A 20,299-nucleotide genomic window follows, 5' to 3' on the forward strand; every position below is an offset into this window, starting at 1 on the left:
AGCCAGTTTGTCTTGGTGTTTTTGGCGGTCCCAGTCATTAGCAGCCCGTCCGTCTCGGCGCCCCCCAGTCATTGTCCGTCTTGGTGTGTCGGCGGTGCCCGTCCGTCTCGGTGTGTCGGCGGTCCCAGTCATTAGCAGCCCGTCCGTCTCGGTGTCTCGGCGGTCCCAGTCATTAGCAGCCCGTCCGTCTCGGTGTGTCGGCGGTCCCAGTCATTAGCAGCCAGTCCGTCTCGGCGGCCCCCGTGATTGTCCGTCTCGGTGTGTCGGCGGTCCCTGTCATTAGCAGCCCGTCCGTCTCGGCGGCCCCTGTCATAGTCCGTCTCGGGGTGTCGGCGGTCTCCTCGGTCTGCCCCGTGCGGGGAGCGGCCGCCTCGCGGAGGGTGTGCGCTGCCGGCTGGAGGCTCCCCTGCTCTCTGACTAACCTGCTCTCGGCTTCCCTCATGGAGCCATTTATTGGTAGTTACTGCTGAAGTTTCACTTCCTGGCAGACTTCGTCTCGGCGACGTCTTGTTGCTTCTCCTCGCCGCCCCCTCCGTCTTTTATCCCTTTCTGGGCTTTTTTGTGTCTTTTGTTTTGTTGCCACATCCTGTCTGAAGAAGAAGGGAGAAGACAGAAGACAGCGAGCAGCAGCCGACAGGTATGTGTCATGTGTGTGCTGGGTCATGTATGTTCTCTGGGTCATGTATGTTCTCTGACATCAAGAAGGGAGTTTTGGCCTTAAAAAACTGCATGTTGGAGGCTGCTATGTACTGTGTCCATGTAGTCCCCCCTAATCTGCTAATACTGGGGGGCACCATGAATGTGCAGCCAGTCCTTAGTGCCTCTAGTTATTGCATCAACCTGCAGAACCAGTATGCCGGGGAACTACATGTGCCAGCATGCCCAGGCTAAAATGTGATTGTTCCCAGCAAGAGAAACCAAGTAATCCTGTAGATATGATACCTTTTAATGACTAAGAAGAAGACATGATGTTATAGGGAGCTTTCCAACCTACATCGGGGTTCTGCCTCAGGCTTTTTAAGATGAACCCCATGTAGATTGGAAAGCTTGCTGTAACATCATGTATTTTTGTTAGCCATTATAAGGTATCATATCTACAAGATTACTTGTTTTCTCTTGCTGAGAACAATCACATTTTTCTCTGCTGGCTAACGCCGTACTGCACTTTTTCCATTGATCTATGGTGGCGCTGTCTTACTGACGTTCACATGAAAATTGCAATAAATTGGTTAAAAGTAGATGATCTGATATTTGTCCAGCCATCAAAATACGTGAGCAGTTATTACACCCTTACGGGCTTCTTGTTGGCACGCGCAAAATGCAGAGATTAGAACCCATTGGCTTCAATGGATTCGCTGTCATAAGCTTGAAAAGCCCAATAGAAGCCTTTGGGGGGTTCGCAAATACGCAAGGTGAAGTGTGGAACACTGCGCAGAATGCAGGGAAAGAACACATCTGGAACTCATTAGGCTAATTAGATTCTTAATCCATGGAAAAAGTGCATTGTGCGCAAGTGGGAAATGACCCTTGCACAGCCAAAGCCCCATAGAAGTCTATGGGACGTGCGCAAATACGCAAGAGGAAGCATGAAAATGTGGGGTAAAGAACACATCTGGGCCTCATTAGGCTAATTAGCCTTTTCATCCATGGAAAAGGTGCGTCACATGTTTGTGCAGCCAAGGCCCCATAGAAGTCTATGGGAGGTGCGCAAATACGCAAGGTGAAGTGTGAAACTGGACAAAATGCATAGAAAAGAACACATCTGCATCTCATTAGACTAATTGGCCGGCATAAAAACCATCATTGGCTGTTTGGCTTGTCGATGATCTGCCAGCTGGTAATAAGGTCACCAGCTCGTTCACTTGTGCCAACGCTTCTCGTTGAGGATTATTACAGTTCGACAGCAAGAAAGAAATTGTTGATTACCGATCGGCACTGTAGATGGAATAGTTATCGTTAAAGGGAACCTGTTACCCCCTGATAGTACCGTAAACTAGTTGTTTTGGTGCCCGCTGTCACTGGCAAAACACACAGAGTACAGAAGCAGATCGCTGCTACATCTGTTTAGTGGCCGACATCTGTAATTGCAGGCACGGTTCCTACTAAAATAATGACAGATGTGGCTGCATTTACCAGAACCAGCCACTATACAGAGGTTGGAGCGATCTGCTTCCACTCCGTACCCTGTGTGTTTTGCAGGTGAGAGCGGGTGCTGAACAGCTGACCAGTCGTGGTTCCGAGTGAACGGACTCCAGATTATCAACTATTTATCAACTAAGTTTGCCTGAGAAACCCCTTTAAAGGGTTGTTCCCAGCTTATACATTTTGGTATGTCCACAGAATATGCTATAAATGTCAGATAGATGCAGTTCCTACCTCTGGGACCTGCAACTATCTCCAGGATGGGGGTCCCCAAACCCGCCCTGCCTGAAGAGGTGGCTGATGGCCGTTGCATCCAAACCTCAACTGAATAGAGGTTCAGTGATTATGGAAACAACAAGCAGAGTTCACTGTCTTCTGCTGTTACTGAAACTGTCACTCACTTCAGAGCTGCAGTACCCTATCCGGCCACTAAACAGTATTTTGAGTCTTCCAGGCAGTTGCAACTCTTTCACATCAGCTGATTGGCCGGGTTATGACTTAGCCTGAGGATGGGTCATTAGTGCTTTTGGATCAGAAAACCTTTCAAAGTGAACCTGTCGTCAATATTTTCATTATTAGACTTCCACCATAGTGCATACAATCAGATTTAGTGCATCCCGGACATATGCTTGCATAAAACAGAAGAATGCTCATTAGCCAACAAACTTACATTTATAATTTGGCGCCATGCATACAAATTCAAAGTTTTGAGTCAGGGGTGGATCATCTTGGCCTTAAGTCACTGCTTCATTAGCTAATGTATGTCCCCTTTGTTGTATGCCTTCCTGCCCAGGCTGACATCAGTGCAAGTCATGGTGAAATTCTGCACTTGCATTGTGTGTCCCACTGATCCCAGGAGCTTGGCACAGCACATGTGAGCTAACAGACATGAAATTCTACCTTCCTCGGCTTGTGGCGCATGCGCAGAGAATTCTGGTTGTAGACACCTAAACCCAATGCTCATGGGCATTTCTGATAGGGACAGAGGGCTGCACAGTGTTAGCATGGAATCTCACACAACTTGCACTGACTTCAGCTGCTGGAAGAGGAAGGCGTACAGTGGAGGGGTGGCATGCATTAGCTAATGATGCTAAACTCTTATTGTTCCTCTGAAACATTCTTGAGTCTGACTCACCAAGGATGGGTCTTTTACAAACTAAACGCTCCCATCCCCAATCTATCTTGAATGCAGCAGCCAGGCTTATCTTTTTTGCCCAACCAGTAGACCATTGCCTCCACCCAGCCAGTCACTGCGCCGGTTGCCCATCCACTATAGAGTACAATTCCGACTCCTCACTCTCATCCATAAAGCTCTCTGCACCACCCTCTATATCTCCTTTTCTCTGTCTACCACACTACTTGTGTTCTCCCAATTCTTGTAATCATCTTGGACTAAGAGTGCTTTGAACAATTTTTGGCCGATAGTTGGCCCTTAAAGCAAACAATTTTTGAGCAATACTTGCCTTGTGAAAACGTGGGACTTGACAGCGAGAAATCACTCATTAGTTGCTTTTTGTTTTTCTTCAACTCACCGAAACAAAGCGAATAATGAGCAACTTCTCACTCAGTATAAACGGCAGTAGTCCATCTTTGAATGACTGCCAGTTCACAATGAATGGAGGCAGGCGGTGGGATGAGATCTCTGGTGTGCTTCGTCTACAATCACTGAACGACTGTCGCTCCTCTGAAAACACTGGAGGGATAGTTGTCCAGTCTACATGTGCCCTACGCTCTTCCATAGTCCGAACCTCCCTTTCCCATCTCCAAGGTTTTCTCTGAGCTGCACCATTTCTCTGGATTGCGCTACCAAGACAATTCGCTTAATCACCAACACCCGCAGCTTTAAGCCTGCACTAAAAGCATTTCTCTAAGGAGGCCTATCACATCTCCTAACTCTTCCCTATACCGCGCTTCGACATTCCCCCTCAGTTTGCCCCATACACCATAATTCACTTCATATCTATAAATACATAGAAACTGACTGGTGATCAGCTCATCCAGCTTTATGCATACTGCTCTATTTATGTAAATGATGTCTGAACATTGTACAGAACCAGCACTGGTACCTCTTGTGTCACCCCTATGTCCTCATAGATTGTAAGCTCCTGGGATCAGGGCCCTGTTGGTTCAAACTATTTATTCATTTACTATTATGGGTAATGTCTGGTTTGGTAGGTTTGTGTACCGTCTGATTTGTAAAGGTGCTGTGGAATATGTTGACCCATATGAATTATAAATTATTAATTTTATTGGACACCCTAAAAATATTTTGTAGGGTGCTCGTTCTAATCCGTGGGTGTCAGCTTGTATCTGTGGACTCAGTACTACAAGACTATGCAGAATAACTCCTTGGCGATATGACATTGGTCCGGCAGGAATTGATGACATAACCTATTCATGAATAGATTACTGTCACCTGTTTATACTTCGAAGTCTTCGACAGACATTGACAAGTGTTCTCAGTCCTAAGTGCAACACCAATACAAGCTTCTCTGGTCATTTTTCACCACCTCATTACTTGTCCTCTACTGCAGATAAGTCGGTCAGGGTCTGGTTTCCAGCTTGGATGGAGACGTGCAAAGTTATTTGCATCCGTCTTGTATAGGTAATGTACAGGTCTGTTAGGTGTGGGTATCTAGCACATAATCTAGGTATATCAGTGGTCTGTATGCGCACCTTTATGAATCTAGGTAATTAAGGTGCCCCTATAGCTTCAGCTATTTTCCCTGACTCCCCCATAGGGCATACACATCGAGGCAGTGCTTGCTGATCGATGTCCTGCCACACGTCATTGCGTACTTGCTGCGTGGCGCGCGACTGTCACATGCCTCCCATACACATGAGTGCTTGGTTTGGACGAGCGTTCATTTGTATTACATGAGGACAGTGAAATAAGCCGCCGCCAGACAGCTTTGGAGGTGGCTTATCTCCAGGAAGAACAAAAAGATTCAACGTGCTTGATCATCCTTTTCTTGGTGTTATCTGTTGGGGAAAGGTCTGGTTGTCCTCGTACATATACAAGAGTTGTCTGAAACTGCCAAAATTGGCAGGTTCAGGCAACTGTTGTCTAAGATGTATGTGGGTCTTAAAGAGGTATTCCCATCTCGGACTTTCATGGCGTATCCACAGGATATGACATAAATGCCTGATAGATTCCGGATCCATCTATGGGACCATCACCTATTAGATGCATTACTTACCTGTTAATTTCCCTGTCGTTCCAGCTCCGGGGCTCACCATTGGTTTCTGTTCACTAGATTGCCGTGATGATGTCACATCAGTATCATGTGACCAGCGCAGTCAATCACTGATCTCCGTGGTCTACAGCAATGGACTGCTGATCCCAGTGTTTGGCTACAACAGTCCTGCGTCGTGGAGGTCAATCACTGCCGCAGCCTAGTGAGCAGATACTGATGAGAGCAGTAGAAGGGTGCTGCGAGAAAGATGGGAGATTTCTAAGTACATCATCATATTATTATACAATCTCTCCCTTGCTTTTTAAACGCATCAGGAGCACAAATATTTCTTGCCTTGGTGGTTGATACAATGTATCAATTGTTATGTTTATTTGTTGCGAGAATGTGGAAGGGTTGTTTCATATCTGCAGGTGCATCACTTCTCCATTCACTTCAATGACAGCATTGGGGAAAGCGCTTGAAATGTAATCTCCGGCGCTGCCTTTGAAGTAAATGGCGCAGCACAACATCTGTTCTGTTTATTCAGGGTCTGACCAGACCCCCATTCTCTGGATCAGTGGGGATCCTAGCTGTCAGACCCCCACGGATCACAATGTTATTCCCTATCCTATATAAATAGGGAATAACTCTATAACTCCTAAAATCAGTGTTGGTGCCCGGACTGGGTACAATTGTATCACACTCTCAGCAGAGAGTATTAACTTAATATGGTATTAAGGGCGCATCCACACGAGCGTATTTGTGCAGTGTATTATGCACACTATTTTTGGTGCATAATTTGCAGTGACTAGAAACCATTGATTTCGATGGCTTTGTTCATATGAGCGTATTTTTTTCACGCAATGTTAAGTCACATGGAAAAAATACGCAGCGTGGCCTATTCTTGCACGTATTACGTATCACAATAGGCCATTGCAGGGAATAAAAAGTTCTGCTATATGGAGGCGCAGAACTTACTCTGCTCCGTGGATGCTGGCAGCTGCGGGCGTTGCACAGCGTTTTTGTGCCACAGCGCAACTTTTGTAGGTATCATTTTACCTATTTCTACGTTTTATCTATCATCTGCACTACGGAACTCCCTTTTGCTTCATTTATTATTGAAGAGAATGGGACAGTGCTTGGTTGCGTAAATGCACAGCAAATTTACGCGACTGAAATGCACTTACGCCCATGTGAATAAGCCCTTGGAGGTTTTACCTTCTGGATTTAAAAATTTTTTTTAAAAAAATGTTCCCATTCACTGACTGTAAACGGGGATCTTGAAAATAGTGAGATATTCTAACACAGTCTTAGAACATCGCAGAACTCTTTGTCTTGGGTCGAGTGAATTTGCTCAATGTTAACTGCCCTTTTCAGAGATGCTGGTATTCGTCCTTGCCCAAGTGACATTTCAGGAACATAAGCCTGTGCCAGTTTCCCAGGCCCCCTGTAAGATCGCACTGGCATTCTGCACTGCTTGCCCAAATACTATGTAATTAGGATTTCATCATTAGTGTTTGCACTGACACTGAGTTGTGCAGTCGTTGTCACTTTTCTTCTGCGGCTGTCAAGTTTCTTAGTCGTGTATTTTGCATGAACACATTCACATAATAGTGTAAGTTCTGGCATCTTGCAGATAGATTCTTTTTGTTTCACTGTAAATAGTATTTTTAGAACACTCGTTAGTGTAAAAGATGTGAGTCCTGCAACATTTTAATAAATGTCTCAGGCATCAAGAAGGTACTGTCAGTTTTTGCATAGGGACAGAACTCATTACTTCGAAATAACAACCCTTCTTCGTACATTAGCGTACAGAGTATCATGGCTGCAGGCAAACACTGTGTCTGCTCACTGAATTACATCCACATAGCTGTCTGGATGGATACAGTGTATACACGGGTCCCTAATAAATGGATCTAAATGAATAATAAGCTTCTCTGCCTGCAGTTGGGTCGACATAATCACGAATATTACGAAATTGAAGCATATCAAAGGGTGCTTCAAACAAATGACTTGCATGGTCTGGCTAAAAGGATCCCACAAAACATAAGAATTGAAATACCTGGTCCATTAGTCTCTGCCAAATGGTGTGTTGTGGCGCCGGCTGCAACTGGAAGTGGAGCCAGGGTGGCATCACGGCGTCAGCTCTAGCCCATGTGATCACACATTCGGCAGATGCCCCTCTGTCATCGGATGAGTGCCTTTGTGCTGTCACTGCAGAAGTTTTTTTAGGAGTTGTCGAAAATTCTTCGGTGTTTCATGCGAAAACAGACGTTCCCTTAGGTGTTGTCTGCCGGAAATCCCTCAGTGTTTAGGCCAGTGTCACATGAGCGTATGCATATTTGCACGAGTGTGTCATTTGTGCGCAACGAACAATGCTTTTTTGCATGCGCATTAGTATATTTTACTGAACTGTTAATTTGCGCGCGGCAAACGAAGATCCACTGATTTAAATGGGTAATTAGTTTAATAAGTTCCAGGTGTGTTCTTGTGCGGGCAGAATTACGTAGCGTATCATGCATCCCCTAGCGCATTGCGTGCGCATTTGCACACCCTCCATTGACTTATATAGGAACCCTTGGTATGCAAATGCGCAGAAAAATAAAGCACGTTGCATTTTTTTGCGTGACCGAAATACGCGCATGTGAACTAACCCACTGAAATCAACAAGTTTTATTCTCTGCTACAATATCTCCTGTTCTGTATGGACTGATTGGTGTTTCGCCATTTCTATTTTATACATATTCTTCCCTATCCTTTAACTAGGGACAGACTAGGTCCCCCAGGTTCGAGATAAGCCCGGCAAGCCGGCATTGGCTAGGGAGAGCGTTCCCACTCCTATATTGTTGTTTCCCATGTGTTGGTCCATTGTGGACATTAATCGCATCAAGATTTGACATGTTGGTGATGTCTGTGAGGGTTGGCGTACTTGCACCCTGCCTGAACGTAACAATGGCTGCGCATTGGACTCCATAGGCCACACCTTTTTTTGAATTTGCATATTCAGTGGACCATATGAATTCCTAAATAAAGGGTTATGAACAGGCTTAATTTGTTTTCTGATGGGCAAGTGTTGTAAAATCATTACCAGAGTACTGACATTTAGAATTCAGACATTTAGCCTATTAAGGATACGGTGTATTTTAGTCTTCAGGACTCAGTCCCATTTTTTAGTTTTGCATGCTGTCACTATAATGTGGTAATAACTTGGTAATGTTTTTGCATATTCAAATTATTCTGAGATTTGTTTTTATGTTATGGCAGATTTTTATGTTAGTGGTAAATTTGGTTAGATGTGTTTTGGGCTTATTAATAGAAAAAAAATTCCAAAATTTACTGAGAATTTGTAAAAATTAGCAATTTTCTAAATTAGAATGTTTCTGCTTGTAAGACGAGATGGTCATATCACACTAAATAATAAGAAGGCCCATACGTTTAGCAGCAATTTTACAAATTTGCTAAATGTCAAATTTTGGGAAACAATTCTGTTTGGAAGTAGCCTACTTATTAGAACCCTTTCCCCCCCCCCTTTTGCTAAAACTGAACCCCTCGGGGTATTCAAAACTACATTTAGGAAGTTTAACTCTAAGGATGGCTGCACACGGCAAAGCCGGATTCTACATGTGAGAACAAGCAGCGGAATCCGACTGTGACCCCGCGTACCTGCAAACTCTTTATTGCGGATGACCGCAGATGCTTGCCATTGGTCATTCACAGTACAGATTACAAAAAAAAGTCTGTATTTCCCGTGCCGACACTAGAAATATCAATTGCAGATGGGCAGCGAGTCAGATGGTTTCCATTGACTTTAATGGAGGCCGTCCGTATGGAATCTGCAGCAAAATAGAGCATGCTGCGATTTTTCTTCCACTCGCAGAATATGCAATTCGTTTTGATGAGTGTGAAAGAAAAAGTGATTTTACATACCTTTCAATTCATGCTATTTGCTGCAGACCCTCCATGTAGACGCCAACCACAGATCCCGCAGTAGAAATCCGGTCGTGTGAAGCCAGAGTTAACGTGTTTCACAGGAATTAGAAGGGTATTCTGGTAAGATTAAGTTATCCCCTTTCCATGGGATATGGAATAACTAGCTGATCGTGGAGGTCTGACCACTGTGACCACCACTGTTTCCTGGAGCGGGGGTCGAGTTGGTCCACAAGTGAATGCAGTGGAGGTTGCACATGCACGCTGCTGCTCCATTCATTTCAATGACAGCGGTGGAAATTGCAAAGTTCAATCATTCGGCAATCTCTGGAGCGCTCATTGAAATAAATGGAGTTATCACCTCAGCTCCATTCATTTGGGAACTGACTAGACCCCTGTATCTTAATATTATCGAAATGCTGCTTTACAGTAAAATTGAGTTACATTTTCAACATTTCATTATTTTGCTGATATTCAATTTAGCCCCTAGAAATGATGGAGAACCTTATAGATTTTGGTACCTCCTTTTTATTAGCATGTCATTCAGGTATAATTTCAACTTTAAAGTTTAAAGTCCTCCAAAAAAGACAAACTTTTGGAAAGTCAACCTGTCAAAGAATTGATGTAGGGGTGATATGATCATTATTATCCCACAGGTAGGCACATGGACCCATGGTCCACTTGAAAACACTCATGGCATGTCTTATTTCTGTCCATTTCACAGATGAGAGATAGGATCTACCGATGCATGTAAATGGGCTGTGTCTGTGTATGTCAGACAGCACAGACTGGTGTCCATGTGTTAAGTGTGAGTCGCACCCGCTCTCCTGGGTGCAACTCGCAGTTATGGTTAGTGTGCACCGAGCCTAAGGGCCCTTTTATACGGGCAGGGGCAAAACTATAGAGGATGCAGGGGATGCAGTTGCACCCGGGCCCAGGAGCCTTGGGGGGCCCATAAGGCCTCTCTTATCCATATAGGGAGCCCAGTACTATGAATAAACCATTATAGTTGGGGGCCCCGTTCCAGGTTTTGCATTGGGGCCCAGGAGCTTCAAGTTACGCCTCTGTATACGGGTGTTTATAGATTCCCTCTATCCCGCTAATTGCATGCATCGACTGAACGCCAAAATATACTTCATTCACTTTTATTGTTCATCGTTCAGTTTTTGCAAGTATAAAAACTGATTGACTATAGGCCCTTATAAACAGGCAGTGGTTCATCTACGAATGACTGCCTGTTTACTCAGAATGGAGGCGGGCTGAAACGATGTACTATCGCACTGTGCTGTATGGAGTCGCTACTAGACTGCCAGTCATTGCATGCGGTTACGTTATGCTTGTTGAACGGCTCGATTTTTCCATGTGATGCCACAGATCCGGACTGACTGTCACATTGTAAGGTGAATTAGGTTCAAGTTACAATTGCCCAAAAAAGACTTTCTTTATGTTGTAAATATCGTATCCTGAGTCCATTTGAACTCCGGGGATCACAGAGGTCGCACTAGAGTATTTTTATCTAAGGAGAGGTCTGCAATTTGCCATAATTAGAATTAATAATGCAGAGGCGAACATGATGTCGAAAACGTGTTATTTATGCAAGGGAATCTTCCTATAGCTTCAGAGGCTCGTTCACATCTGCGTTTGAGCTTCCTTTCACTATGAATTAAAACAGGATTAAAAGGTTCCTGTTTTTTACCCCGTTGATTTCAGACTGGCTATTTGTTCCGTGTAAACAAAAAAACAGAAACAGCCGAACGGAAGCGAGCTGAGGGCATTCTGGTTTATGAAGACAGATTGAAATCAATAGGGGAGAAAGTGGAAACATATCATTTCGTTTTTTCTGCTCCAAAAAACGGAACAGAGAGAAGGAAAGCCCAAATACAGATGTAGTAATAATGCCGCCTTTTCTGCTCTCATCAGTAATAGTTACACTTTTTTTTGTTCGCAAAATACAAACACCTTGTTACCATGCGGCGGCTGGTTGTCCGGGTGCCAGGGGCGCGGGTGGCTGGTCGGCGCCGTGCGCGTGCTTGTGGGACTTGCGGATCCGTGTACTAGCCCCTGTATATTAGATGCTGCCGGGAGGTGTCGCCTCCCTCTCTCCGCCCCTGGGCGGAGGCCTCTGTTTATAAGGCTGGCAGTGAGGTGCATTCACTGCCAGTTATTGGTTTCTGTCAGTGTGCTAGCTTCCTGCCTCTGTCAGTCTCCTGTTCGTCAGCTTGTTTGCCATATCTGCCAGGTTATCCCATCTGCCTCTGTCTGCGGTTATTTTCTGTTGGGTTAGTTCATCGGCCCGTCCTGTCGGTATTCTACCCTGTTCCATCTTGGTACGCCAGTCCTCCCTCTCGGTCCCTAGTGAGTGTAGGTACCGCTGCCTAGTTGTCCGACTGGGAATAGCCAGGAGTGGAGGCAAGTAGGCAGGGACAGGGGTTGCGGGTAAGTTCTAGGACAACACGGGCTGGCGTATCATCGGATAAGATACCGTAACACACCTTTTCTGCCACCATCAGTAATAATACCCTATTCTACTGCCATCAATAATAATGCCCTCTTCTCTGCTCCCAAAATAACAATACCCTCTTTTCTGCCCCATTAGTGATAACACTGCCTTTTCTGCCCCATCAGTATTAATGCTCTCTTTTCGGCCCCATCAATAACAATGCTCTCTTTTTTGCTCCATTATTAATAATACCACCCTTTCTGCTCATCAGTAATGATGCCCTCTTCACTTCCCCCATTGGTAGTAATGCCCTCTTCTCTACTTCCATCTGTAATAATGCCCTCTTTTCTTCCCCCACTAGTAATAATGCCATTTTCTCTGCTCCCATCTGTATTAATACTCTCTTTTATGCTCCATTAGTAATAACGTTGCCTCTTCTGCCCTGTCAGTATAAATGCCCTCTTTTCTTCCCCATCACTAATAACTTTCTCTTTTCTGCTCTCATCAGTAATAATGCTCTTTTCTGCTTAATTAGTTAACAATGCTGCCATTTCGCTCCCCACTAATAATAATGCTGCTCTTTTCCCATCAGTAGTAATACCTGCTTTACTGCCCATCCCTAATAATGCACCTTTTTTGCCTTTACAAAACAACATGACTGTCTTTTCTGCCACTATGTGGTAATAATGCCCTCTTATGCCCTCATCAGTAATAATGCCATCTTTTCTGCCCCCATTCAATAGCAATGTCCTGTTTTATGCTGCAAATTAAAAAAAAAGACACTTACCTCTCTTGTTTCCTTGCCGTTCAACAAAATTCCCACCTCTAGCGGGTTGGCTGCAGCAGTCGATATCTCCTACGTGATTGCACTACCTTGGAAGGGGAGGAGCTGAGCGGCCGGGGAGCGATAGTGGTTAGTATCATGGTTTTTGTTTTACAGTGGACACATGCCAAGATCCATCCCTTGCATAGAAGCACGCATGAGGCTTTTTTCAAAGCTTAAACCTGCCTGTACGGGCCTGTAAGGCGCTACTGCAACCTCTGACTGTACACCCATTTATTTTTAAGTATTTATACTCTTTTTTTAAACAAAGAGGGGAAAAAACCTCCAAGGATCAAACAAAAGTAGTCCTGAAGGTTAATCAGTGATATGGGGATCACTAATCAAAATGTAGGGGGTAAGAAGGGTATGGAGGGTGTCACAGGAGCAATATAGGATCTGCCCAAAAAATGGAGCTCAAAGTGCTCTATTGAAAGCATCCAAATCTACTTTCGCACAAACCTGTAAATCTTGCATGTAAAAGTTGTAGTTTGTCCTGAGCGACGCGGGCAATCTCACTGGAAAAATTAGCTGAAAATACATGTATTATTCAGGGCGCCTTATGGAGCTGCTGGTGGAAATGCAGAACCACTGAGTGTTAGATATATTATCTAATAATGTAATAAGAACATCTGCTTTCAGATAAATGAGAGCGATAAAACCTGCATTTAATAGCCTTACACAAAAGAGCATATGGCTAAAAATACAAGAGTCTGGTAACACAATAATGTACAAATATAGTCACAAAATAGAAATATATTTGATTGTAATTTGAAAAGCAGGTTCAGAATTGGTTCTTCCCAAAGTAAGAACGCAGTAACTCGCCTTTTATACTAAACGTACTTGTGGGGCATATTTACTTAGTCCAGTGTTTCCTAAGCCTCTTAATAGAGTTATCAGATGTGGTAGGACCTCGGTACACCAGACTAAAATGTACGCCAGCCAAGGGGCCTTTCACTTAGGCCGATAAACCGTTCAGATTCCCGCATCCAGTGAGAATGTGAACAATTACACTAGGCAACGCGATTTTTGTGTCTAAGAAAAGTTTATTTGTTCCTGTTGGCTTAGTGTAAAATATAATGGAAAAAAAATGTCATTTCGAAAAAATTTTGCTTTTGTGGTCGGGACATCGATAATTAAAAATATATGATTTTGAATTTCGAATGTTTCAAGGACGTACACAGTGAGAAAAGAAATTACTTATAATCATGAGCCAAAGTCATTATACCATGCAGAGATGTCCATACAGTTCAAAATTAATGAAAATGTCTGGTTTTTGATAATTGTGTACTCGGTCACTTTCCCGCACAGGCCCCCAGGTGTAGTCGCCCATCATGTTCTCGTTGTATTGTCCTTGATAGCGATGCTCAATCTGCTGCATATCTTGGTGGAACCTTTCTCCTTGTTCCTTAGAGCAGGGGACCCAACTCCAGTCCTCAGGGACCACCAACAGGTCATGTTTTCAGGATATCCTATGGTCAGAACACCTGTAGCAATGTCTGAGGACTGACAATAATTACATCACCTGTGCAACACTGAGGAAATCCTGAAAACCTGACCTGTTGGTGGTCCCTGAGGACTGGAGTTGGAGAACACTGCCTTAGAGTATGCTCCCATGTTCTGCTTGGATTTTAGTAGAAGCGAATCCAATATATGAACCTTGAGAGACATCCTGCAACCCATTGCGTGGTATTTCTTCACCATCGTTTCCACCAACTCCACATAGTTGTCTGCTTTGTGATTTCCCAAGAACCCCTGAACCATGGCAACAAAATTATTCCAAGCTGCTTTGTGTACTTCTGTGAGCATGTCAGGAAATGTTGGACATTTTATGATCCTCTTGATTTGTCCCACAAAGATGCCAGCTTTTACATTGGCCTCAGCCAGCTTCGGGAAGACGTTTAGTAGATGTTTCATCGCTGTAGAGTCTTTATTTAGAGCTGTGACAAACTTTCATAAGCCCGAGTTTCATGTGAAGGGGTGCCATCAGAATAATCTTAGGATCTACTAAGGGTTCCCACTTGACGTTGCTTCGTCCGACAGTTCAGGCCAGTCTCGCTGATGGTAGCGTTCAGTTTTGGCTCTGCTATTCCAAAAACAAAGATAGCAAGGAAACTTTGTGAAACCACTTTGAAGACCCAAGCAACCATCTTAAAGTCTCCAATTACCTCCCAACCATACTGATCATACTTCAGAACTTGCAACAGGAATTTGACACGACTCTACTCTTCCTTGAGATGTGCAAAGGAGCCACTGGAAGGGCCAAATGAAAAGAACCAGACCTTTTCATTAATTTTGAACTGTATAGACATACTCTGCATGGTGTAATGACTTTGGCTCAAAGTATATTGTCCTTGAAGCATTTGAAATTCAAAATCATATATTTTTAATTATCGATGTCCTAACCACAAAAGCAAAGTTTTTCTGAAATGAAAGTTATTTTCCATTATATTTTACAATAAGCTATAAGGAACAAATAAACTTTTCTTAGACACAAAAATCGTGTTTTTTTTTTGTTGCCTAGTGTTATCGTTCAGTCATTTACCCTGAATGGAGACGGGTGGGCCGAAATAAACCCAACCAGCTCCACCTCCAGCCATGAGGGTAAATTGCATGTTCACAAGCGCGACAGCTGGCCAAGTTTTACGCCCCAATATCGCGCTCGCCCGTGTGTCGGAAGCCTTAAGAAGTGACATGCCTTTACTTTTACCTCCTCATGTGGATTTCAAGTTCAGATGCAAAAAAACTTCATATACACTACAGTGCGGATTCTCATTAAAACTTATGAGAGACTTCAGATGCAGATTTCGCTGTGGATTTGAGGTAATCAATGGTCCTTCAGGTTCTCCCGTACATGTCATCGGTCACCCGACCATCGCATCAAAGGTCTTTTAGCCCTAAATGTAGCTCTTCCTCTGCTTTCCTGCAAGTAACTGATTATCTCCTTTGATTGTAAATTGGTATGATTCCCCCACTTTTTATTGCACCAGGGGCACATGCTCCTCCTGCCCCCTCACAACTACACCCCTGATTGAAACTTCAGTAATTCTGCTTTCTTCTGCATACCTTAGGTGTTGCATCCTCTGGAAGTAAATTTATTTAGTTGCACGGTAGACTTCTAAATGCTGGCAGCCAAATTGTAGATCACAACCTACAGGTGGAACATAAAGCAGGGACCAGTAGATCTTAATCTCTGGCTATGGGTTGTTCCCTTGATGGCTTCAACAAAGTGTGCAAATTGCCTGCTTAGGCTTTGTTAAGACTCACACTAGGGTTTTCTGTAGTTTGGCTTCATCAAGCGCTATCACTATTTGCTATATGAAAATAGAGTTTTAGTTCTCTGGTTTATCACCTAAATCAGGCTCCAGAAAAAGTAGATTCCATACTGAAAATCGTTGCTCACTCCTGCTTTGGGAGGTGCACCAACAGCAGAGAATCAGTTGAATGATGCAGTATTACTAGAAGTGTCAAGTCCAAGAATTATGATTGCAGCTACATGTACTAAGAATTTGAGCAAAATGTAAATTAATTCTAAGAGCAGATTTGTAATTCTCTGTACGTGTTTAATACTGTGCCGCATAAAAGGCTGCTATATAAAGTGAGAATGCTTGGTCTGGGTGAGAATGGGGGTAAGTAACTGGTCAGTGATAGAAAGCAGAGGGGGGTTATAAATGGTACATACTCTGATAGGGTCACCATTACTAGTGAGGTACCACAGGGGGCAGTACTGGGCCCTATTTTTTTAATATATTTATTAATGACCTGGTAGAAGGATTGCACAGTAAACTATCAATATTTGCAGATAACACAAAACTCTGGAAAGAAATTAACACGAGAGGGTGCAAAATAGATTGTGAGAGGATCTGGATAAATTGGGGGCTTAAGTGGCAAATGAGATTTAAGGCCGGCTGCACATAACCGGGTGGGATTCCGCATGTGGGAGACAGCAGCGGAATCCGACCCTATGCCAGGCTGGCGTCCGCTCGTACCTCTTATTTCGTCCGCCTCTTCTGTACTGCGGATGGTCCGCATGGCTCGCCGTCAGATATAGGCAGTACAGATCTTTATTAAACCCCTGCTTTTCCCGTGTCATCCGCAATCTTTCCACAATGCCATTTGCGGACGGGCCGCGGGTCGGACGGCTTCCAGTGACTTCAATGGAAGCCGTCCGTGCTGAATCCACAAAAAAAAAGAGCATGCTGCGAGTACAAGAGGGGCCTGGACACTTTTTTTGAGTGTTACAATATTATATGTTGTAGTCACTAATTACTTCAGAAGGGTCGGTGATCCGGGGATTATTCTGACAGATTTGGAGTCAGGAAGGTTCTACCTTATGGGGATTTCCCTAGAGCAAAATTGCAGGTTCATAGGCTGAACTGGATGGACAGATGTATTTTTTTGGCCTTACATACTATGTTATGCTTATTCACACGGGCGCGTATTGGCCGTTTTTTCACGCCCGGGCTGATATACGCTGCCCCTCTGATGTATTGGTTTACAATGGATCAGTGCACAGGGGGGTGTTTCCACGACATAAAAAAGCGCCCAGTTGGGCGCTTTCACGCCAGTGGTGGTTGCATAGATCCTATGGGAGACAATGACAACTGCTGGAGAAGGGAGGTGGGAGGGAGTTTAGCAGCGTGACTGCTATACTCCTTCCCCCTTCTCTTCTCCTCTCTGCCCCTTGCCGCTGTTTGCAATGGAAGGGGCCGAGACGGGTGCAGAGCTCAGCTCCGCCCCGTCCCATCCATCTCAAACAGGGACGGGAGCTTAGCTCACTTGCTCCCGCCCAGTCCCTCCTCCTCCCCATTCAGAGAGCCGGCGAGGGGAGGGAAGGGGAAGACAGCTAAGCTAAGACAGCTGTCCCGCCTGACGACAATACGCCGAGCGCTGAATCACATAGTAGCGTAAATCGGCTGGCCTTTTCACCTCGCCTATTAAAAAAGGGTGAAAATGAACAACCTAAATTGACGTGCCTTAGATCCTAAACCTATACTGCATGCCATTTTCTGTGGGGATTCTTTCAGGCGTGACTTATTAAACTCTCATCCACTTCGTTGCTGCTATAATGCGTTGTGGATTTTCTATACGCGATTCCGCGGCAGAGAATTCACAGCATATTTACTGTAAGGGAACAAATGCTAATAGAGTCTCAGATGCGGATGTGAACATCATTTGTATGTTGCATTAAGTTGTTGACACAAGCATGACAATAGACATATGAGGAGGTTATAGAAACCTGAATGAAAAGACAGAAAGACAATTAAAGGGGTTGTCTGAGATCTTTTTTTTTCTTCTTCTATAAATCACAGCTCGTCTGTGTGAAACCACAAATAGGCATATACTCGCCCTCCCAGCAGCTGTTGTGTTCCGTGCCACTGCTCAGTCCTTGCTGTGGTAGTTTGTTTACAGGCTGCAGTCCCACCTGTTTACTTGACATCACAGACTGCTGCAGCAAATGACAGAGCTTAGCCTTCAACCCTGAGCTATGTCATTGGTTGCAGTAGCTTGTGACATCACTGGGGAGACCCGGAGCGTGGGACACAGTGGGGAGAGGTGAGTATATGCTTTTTTTTGTTTTATGGCAGGGAAAGCTGTGATTCATATAAAAAGCAAAGATTTTCAGAAGCATTTTACTAACAACGGAAGGATGTAAGGCTGAGTCAACCTTGAGACGGCTATCTGAGCCACGCGGGGATTGAACCCACAACCTTCAGGTTGTGAGCGAGAGCTTATGACTGCATTTCTGCTGCCTTAACACACAAGGCAGCCCCTTTAAGAATGTATAAAATCTGAATGCATTGATCAGGATGTAACCTACTTTGCCAATTACTGAATAGTCTGGCATATTGCAGTCTTTTTCAGGAAGTGCACAGTCATGTCATATATATTTACATTCCTTCCCGGGATCACAGCTTTGCATCTAATGTCTTTATGGTAAGCGGTCCCTGCTGCTCTTTCACTTATTTGAGAATTATCAGCCGCTCTCGCTTACATGGAAGAGGCGAAGAACTAGGTCAATGGTTTAGGGCTGCTGACTGCACTGCACAACTCTCGTCAATGACAGTTTTTCTTGAGCGTGGGCTTTTTTTGCTACTTCGAGTTTACCACTTTGCTATGGGTTGTCAACATGCCATGTAACTACATTGTAATCTTTACTGCGTATAGAACTTGTGCATTAGATGTGTCCAGTCTTTTCATCACATATAACTGGTGCCTCCTCTGCACATGTATTTGCAAGGACTATCATAGAAATTAAAGGGCCACTCCAGTGATTTCTTCTTATTCACTCATTATGTTGCTATCCCCCCCCCCCCCCCCCCTGTCCCAGTACATCTGTGAGCTAGTGTTACCTCGGTTAGTTAGTCTTTTCTGTGTGAATCCTTCACCCTCTTCTTTCTCAGATGATCATGTGATCCCAATTCTGACCAGCTCAGATCTACTTGGGGTTCTGGATTCATTTTCTAGTCAAATTCTAAGCTTGTGTGACGCTGTTGCATTAATCTACCACAGAAACTGCTTAGAGGGAGACAGACATTCCTGTTCCAGATACTGATGATGATCACACAGCTCCTGTCACACAGTTATCATAGAGGAGATCACAGCTCATCCTCCTGACTGTATACTTATCGCCTGTAGCTTATTTAGGTGACTATTAAAAGTAATGAAAATTAAACTGTCCCTGTAGCGATCCATTTCACATTTGGAGTCTCTTGTTGCAACTCATAGCATCCCACAATCTGGTTGGGGTAGGGCATAGGGTGCCCCCTTCCTCTATAAGCAATTTTGACTGCGGCATCTAAGGAGTTAGATGGTCAAGTTCAGCTATTTCTCTGATCCTGGCTGCTAAAGCAGGAGTCCATTCTACTCCCAACAAAGAGTCGATTAAAACTGGCGTGTGATTGGCCAGCCTTAGGCCGGCTTCACACAGGTGTAGGGACATTTATACGCACATCTGCGCTGCGTGTTTCCATGATGGGCGTTGTGTTTTTGCACGCGTCTGTGCGTGTTTTACTGTATTTTTTGTGCGCGCATATTGTCACGCATAAAAATAACACACACGCGCTCCTATTGATTTCAATGGGCAGTTAAAAGTTAAATTAGTTTAATATGTGCTATGTTCATGCGTGCAAATTTTGCATGTACAATACACTGCGCAGAAGCGTGAATAAACCATTAAAGGGCTTCTATCATCACGTTATTGTGCAACTGGCCGCAATTCTTTCGAACTGGTAAATCCTCCCACTCCGCACGCACATGCTGGATCCTATGATAAACACAAGAGGGAGTATTTTTTTTTTCCGTAGAGAAGGACCATGACATTTGGCGCCAAACGTCGTATTCCGGATTGAGGAACAGACATTTAGTATTTGTTGCTTCATTATACTTACCTAGCGAGTCCGATCTAAAACTGTACAAGCTGCCTGAGAATTGTTTGCGCTCTTCTGTTTGTACAGCGCTGTGCTTTTCCGGTCTGGTTATAGTCCCGAGTGCCGTATCTAGGCGGAAGCTGAACCCTAGGTAAAGGCTCAGCTCTGCTTTATCCTTCTGTAGATTTGCGCAACAAACCCTCAGTATCATTTCTGATTATCTAACTCGTTACCTAATTGATACATAGAATGTATTTAATTATTGATATGTATCTTCAGAAGTCTGCTGGAGTACAAAGTTCCTGGTAAATTCTAAGTATCAGGGCTCACTCACACGGGCGTATGTTGCCCACGTATTATGTGCTTAATGATGCTAAAAGCCCATTATATTCCATTGGGCCGCTCAACCTTGCGTTTTTTTTCC

At 44.2% G+C, this 20,299-nt stretch overlaps 1 protein-coding gene across 2 annotated transcripts in view; it reads left to right on the plus strand.

Annotated features, from left to right (window-relative positions):
* The first annotated feature begins 327 nt into the window (after positions 1–327).
* DGKA (diacylglycerol kinase alpha) overlaps positions 328–20,299 on the plus strand; it is a 154,401-nt gene continuing 134,429 nt past the window's right edge. For both annotated transcript variants that reach the window (XM_066585003.1, XM_066585011.1), the window contains exon 1: positions 328–637. The gene's annotated coding sequence lies outside the window, so the exon portion shown is untranslated. The remainder of the gene's footprint in view (positions 638–20,299) is intronic.

Source organism: Eleutherodactylus coqui, chromosome 1 (assembly GCF_035609145.1).
Source record: "Eleutherodactylus coqui strain aEleCoq1 chromosome 1, aEleCoq1.hap1, whole genome shotgun sequence".
Taxonomy (NCBI): Eukaryota; Metazoa; Chordata; class Amphibia; order Anura; family Eleutherodactylidae; genus Eleutherodactylus; species Eleutherodactylus coqui.